Here is a 6,000-nt window from a genome sequence, read left to right as displayed (position 1 = left end):
ATCAACATTTGTCAGCTCTCGTTGTAAAGTCGTATTTTCTGGCGTTGAAGTGTTCTGTAGTCGTCAGGTACTGCGACCAAGTGTTCTGTGTTGGCGTTGCATTAACAATAGTGGAACACATCTGAATAGATCTGCAATAAAAGTGCCGTCCAAGAACACGTTCACTGGCTGGTGAGATAACGTTCTGCAACAAAACATTCCTAGTAATTCGACAATAGTAATGGATAAAACGCCCTACGACTCTATTGTGATGCATAAAGCTCCAACAATGCAGTGGAGGAAAGCGGATATTTTGCTCTGGGTACAAACAAATGTCCCATGAGATAAAGTTGAACCTAGCATGTACAAAGAGGCGTTAGGGAACTTTGCAGTACAAACCAAACTTCACGCTCCCAGCTCGACGAACTGGCTAATGGTAAAGGGTGTGCTTCCTCCGTATCATGCTCATTTAAATGCGACTGAGAATATATTGATCTAGTTGAAAAGTGGTGTGGTAAAAACAGTAACAAGTTGACGCTCAGTGATTTTGAAATACTGACAAGAGAAGTCATTGCGAAAGCTATACGACAGGACTGGTCTTGAGTTGTCAGCCGTACTGAGAAGGTAGTTGAAGGAGACATTTGTTCAGGAAGGACTGTGACGAGTTTTGAGGAATACGTAACTTCCCTTGGTGCAGTGTTAGCAGAGATTAGAAATATACATCTCACTAACATTCTGATGGAGGTGAAATTGCGACAGAATTTGGAATAGAGTATTATTAAACTAACAACTCAATGCAAGTCAGGACAATACAGTACCCTATAAAATAACCCATTCGCAATAGAAAAATCAATGTGTAACTTCTTCACTTACATTGTTACAAAACCCACAGCAGTTCTCGTTTCACCAGCTATCGATGGCCATAAATAATTACATTACTTCACTGAAAAAATCTGTAGTTGCAAGAATATCGCGGCAGATATGCAAGGTTCGCATATTAATCATATGGCAAAACACTCTCGTCTTTGCGAGCTATCATTTGCCAAAATCTTGTTTCAATATCTCAAACCATTTATGAGATGCGAAGAGTTTATGAATATTTCGCTCTAGTTTTTTCACTGACGCATTATTTCGAGATTGGAAACAGCGATATCCTTCAAAGTTAAAGGGTAATTCAATAGATTATCTACATTTAATACGCGGCAGCATATAACCTAACACGTACCAAACACAAATTCTCAGCTACCCGTATTTTTCACTGCAAACTAAGAATTTTTGCAGTAGTTTACCTATTATCGAAATATCACATAACAATGACCTTTAACGAAAAATCATGAATCTGATAAATTAAACTAAAAGGTGCGCGAGAATGAGAGTTTATTATCGAATAGCCCGCATCTCGTGGTCGTGCGGTAGCGTTCTCGCTTCCCACGCCCGGGTTCCCGGGTTCGATTCCCGGCGGGGTCAGGGATTTTCTCTGCCTCGTGTTGGGTGGGTGTTGTGTGCTGTCCTTAGGTTAGTTAGGTTTAATTAGTTCTAAGTTCTAGGCGACTGATGACCTCAGCAGTTGAGTCGCATAGTGCTCAGAGCCATTTGAACCATTTATTATCGAATAGTTTCTTTAAAATCTTTTGAGAAAGATAGCAGATTGGTTGGTTGCTGATCACGCAGTCAAACGAGCCTCTCAGATTCTGTGCTGAATAGGCCCAGCATTATCGTCACTCGCTGACACGCCCAGCACACACGGCAACTACGCTTCCCTTCACTCGCTCCGTACTCAACTGTCAGAAGTCGCAACTTATTTTAACTGCACTGTAAGATGGCCGCTCTTATTGCCTCCTAACGGCGGGTAGTATGCAACGAGAACATTCGTCGATATGTTTGTTCCGAACCTTGAATCTCTCTAGTGTTACCGTCGTGGCCAATTACGTGACAGGCCTGTGGGAGCTAAGTCCTTGTTACGTGAGGCTTTAGCTTCTCCGCGACAAACATCACTAACAAGCAGTCGTTATTTCTTTACAGGCATTCTTTAGCTATCGGAGTTGGGTAACTCAGTGGCGTATAATGGCCGTTCTCTCAAACGTCAAACGAGAAAGACGACAGAGTGCCATCGGAGCGTTGTGTCTAGCGACGAACGTTTATTAGTGGCAAACAGATCAGTATTTCACTTGCCTTGAATGAATTGCAGGAATTGGGCGGATAGCTCATATGTTGACTGCGCGCATAGTAGCTGTACGTAAAGAGATACGAACTGCTTACGTTTCTACTGAACTGGTTGTTGTGGCGTAGCGACAAAAGTATTTTTGCATCACCGAGTCGTACGTTCACGCTCACCAAGTTTAATGAAGAACCATCAGTTCACTGGCAATGGACTAGGACTGTACTAGTGAGATGTTCACGCGCTGGACCTGGGAACTAGATCGTGCTATTCCGTCCGCCACTCCAGTTTGTACGTTATCGTTTCAAGGACTTCTCTATATAACCACCTGACTATCTTTTTGATTATTGTAATTTGGATAGTCCGTGTAAAGTAATTAACTCACGCATACAAACATCGTGAAAACTGTTGACTAACAAAACTTGCATTCTGTTCAAAAAAAAAAAAAAAATGGCTCTGAGCACTATGGGACTCAACTGCTGAGGTCATTAGTCCCCTAGAACTTAGAACTAGTTAAACCTAACTAACCTAAGGACATCACACACATCCATGCCCGAGGCAGGATTCGAACCTGCGACCGTAGCGGTCTCGCGGTTCCAGACTGCAGCGCCAGAACCGCGCGCCCACTTCGGCCGGCTTGCATTCTGTAAATAAACACACAGGGATTCTACACGGATCATAGCAATCACTTAATGGTAGAAGTGAGTGATTGTGTCAGAATGCCCTGTGTATCAACGATCAAGATTACGCATCATGTAATCAACGAATGAACAGCAAATGCAATTACATACATTCATCCCATTTCCTTTTTGTTGCTGGAGGGAACGAGCTCTAACAAGACACAGAAAAGCACAATGACTTTTTCTCAAAATAGGGCGTCATACAAAGACAGAAATGGAAAGTGTTTGACCAAATGCTGCCAAATTGATGCTCCAGTTTTTCCTTGCTTGTGGGATACGAGGTATGTGAGAAAACTAATGAGCCTGACAACACAGTGAGCGACCTGGCAACGCTGTGTAGTTCCATTTGTGTAGACCGGTGTTTTCATCCCTTCCAGATGCTCTGCGCGAGTTGCAGCTCCGTAGAGTCAACACGTGACGTTTGTGGGCGTCGATCAGTGAAGTTGAGTTTTTGTTATGTGTTGCGAAAATGGTACAGCGGAATTTAGAGCAACATTATGTCATCAAGTATTGTGTTAAACTTGGGGAATCCGAGAGTGTGACCTTTGAGAAGTTGAAACAGGCCTGTGGGCAACATTCCTTCTCAAGATTAACTTTTTCGCTGGCACAAATCATTTTTGGAAGCCCAAGAACACGTTGAAGATGAACCTCACTCAGAGAGACTTTCAACTTCAGAAACCGACGACAATGTAAAACATATCCCTGCTCTTGTGAGATGGTTCCTCGAGGACAAACTGTTATCCAAGTATTTTACAAAAATGTCCTTGAAAGGCTCAATAAAAGCGAGTGAGATCGGATACGGCAGACAACTGAATGACAACGCTCCATGTCACACGGAATTTTTGACCTCAAAAGGCATTCCTGTTGTTCCAAAGCCCCCTTATTCACCTGATCTGAGACCTTGTGACTTTTTTCTTTTCCAGAAATTGAAAAATGCTTTAAAAGGGCGTCATTTTGGGAATGTGGGGAAATTCAAAAGAATGTGACCGAGATGTTTTAAGAACGTACTACTGCAACTCTGTCAACGTTGCTACCAAGACTGGGAACGACTTCGTCGGGTGTAGGGCTACCGAAGGGAACTACTTTGGAGGGGACAATATTGTTGTTTGGAAAAAATTAAAAATAAATACTTTGATAGATAAAAAAATCAGACTCATTACTTTTCTCACACAACTCATATTACACAGGATAACAAATGGAGTAATCCAGTTTGGTAATGCAAGGCCGAACACCGTAGTTCACACCACAAACGCCTTGAGGAATGAACGGATCCTTGACTATAATCCGTTCATCATAAGAATAAACCTGCTGTAAACATTGCACTATGTATCCTTCCGCGTTTGCTGGAACCTCGTTGGATTTCCGTTTCACGTGGGAGTGCAGCCAAACTGTCTCGAGTACTGCCAAGTACGACTGTATTGTATTGTATGGAACTGGGGACCTAGAAATGACGGAGAGGTTTCGTCCTCGCCGTACCCCTCAGTGGTTCACAACCCCACAATTGGCTACACCAGTCCACTCACCCCACCACCGCCCCACACCGAACGCAGGGTCATTGTGCGGTTCGCCCCCCCCCCCTCCCCAGTGGGAACCCCCCACCCCCCCCACCCACCCACCCACCCATGGGAACGTCTCGCACCACACGAGTGTAACCCCAATGTTTGCTTGGTAAAGTATGGTGTACGCGCACGTAGAGGAAGTGTTTGCGCAGCAATCGCCGACATAGTGTAACTGAGGCGGAATACGGGGAACCAGTCCACATTCGCCGAGGCAGCTGGAAAACCGCATTAAAAACCATCCACAGACTGGCCGGCACACCGGACCTCGACATTAATCGGATTCCCGCCCGGAAAGCAGTGCGTTAGACTGCACGGCTAACCGGGCGGGTGTCAAGTACGATAATAAGGGTACGTTTTGTGCTGTGCGTTACGCGCACATCGACTTGGCGATAAAACGGGACAACAGCTCTACCGGCGCATTTAACTTTGATAGCTGGTACAGCTAGCCTGCAGTGACGTGGCCACATGCAGCTCACACGTAAAAAGAGACAAGGAGACGAGCAATATAGCTTCGAATGTCATTTAATTTTTAAGCAGAATTAAATAATACATTGCAGATCTCCCACAATACGCCTCTTAGACGACTAGACGGGAACCTCAACACGGTATCGTTTTTAGCTAACGTACTACTGTAATTAAAAACAAGAATGATAATTCCTGACTTAACCACAGGTTAATTTTTCTGCATAAGCTGTGTGTAACGTAAGAGAGTATTGAAGGATTTCACCATATAGTTATACATTGAAGTCACTGAAGGTACAGCCGGCCGCTGTAGCCGAGCGGTTCTAGGCGATTCAGTCTGGAACCGCGCGTCAGCTACGGTCGCAGGTTCGAATCCTGCCTCGGGCATGGATGTGTGTTATGTCCCTAGGTTGGTTAGGTTTAAGTAGTTCTAAGTTCCAGGGGACTGATGGCCACAGCAATTAAGTCCCATAGTGCTCAGAGCCATTTGAACCATTTTTATTACTACGATGAACGGATTATAGCATGCCTGGTCCTCTGATTTGTCATACATGGTGCATGTCTGAAATGCGACAGGATGGCGTACACTTTGATACCAGCGTCCAGACAACAGTGACACAGAACGTGTTGCAGGTTTGACCAGAAACTTCAGCTACAGCTCGTCAAGATGACATTCAGGGCTTGTTTCTTCCATGCCACTACAAATACAAGAGTGTATTCGTTTCCATTGGGATCGCACATCACACAGTAGGTAATAACGGGCATCAGATCCGAATGGAACGAAAAATTAATCTTTTAATACCCGTTAGCTGATAAACAGCTCCACGAAGATTGATGAATATTGTACAGGTGCTTCATTGTGCGAATGTTCCATTTCCATCCGAACATTAATACGGCATTATTGTCTGTTTCTTTGGAAATAACAGAACCCATGCAATATATGTTCTTCCCGAACTACACGCTTCGACACAGATGTAGCACCAAACTCTTTACGCCTGAACGTATCATCTGCCGCAATGAATTAATTTAGTGGCCAGAACAAAAGTTTGAGACCATGCCACCTCGATCTACAGACAGCATCACGACCGGATTTATGTTTTCTGCCAAAAATGAAGAAACAGAATACTCATAAACATATTCTCAATACCGGAAGACCAGAATA

This window comes from Schistocerca americana, chromosome 6 (genome assembly GCF_021461395.2).
Source record: "Schistocerca americana isolate TAMUIC-IGC-003095 chromosome 6, iqSchAmer2.1, whole genome shotgun sequence".
NCBI lineage: Eukaryota > Metazoa > Arthropoda > Insecta > Orthoptera > Acrididae > Schistocerca > Schistocerca americana.
The sequence above is the reverse complement of the archived record's forward strand: the minus strand, read 5'-3'. Positions refer to the sequence as shown.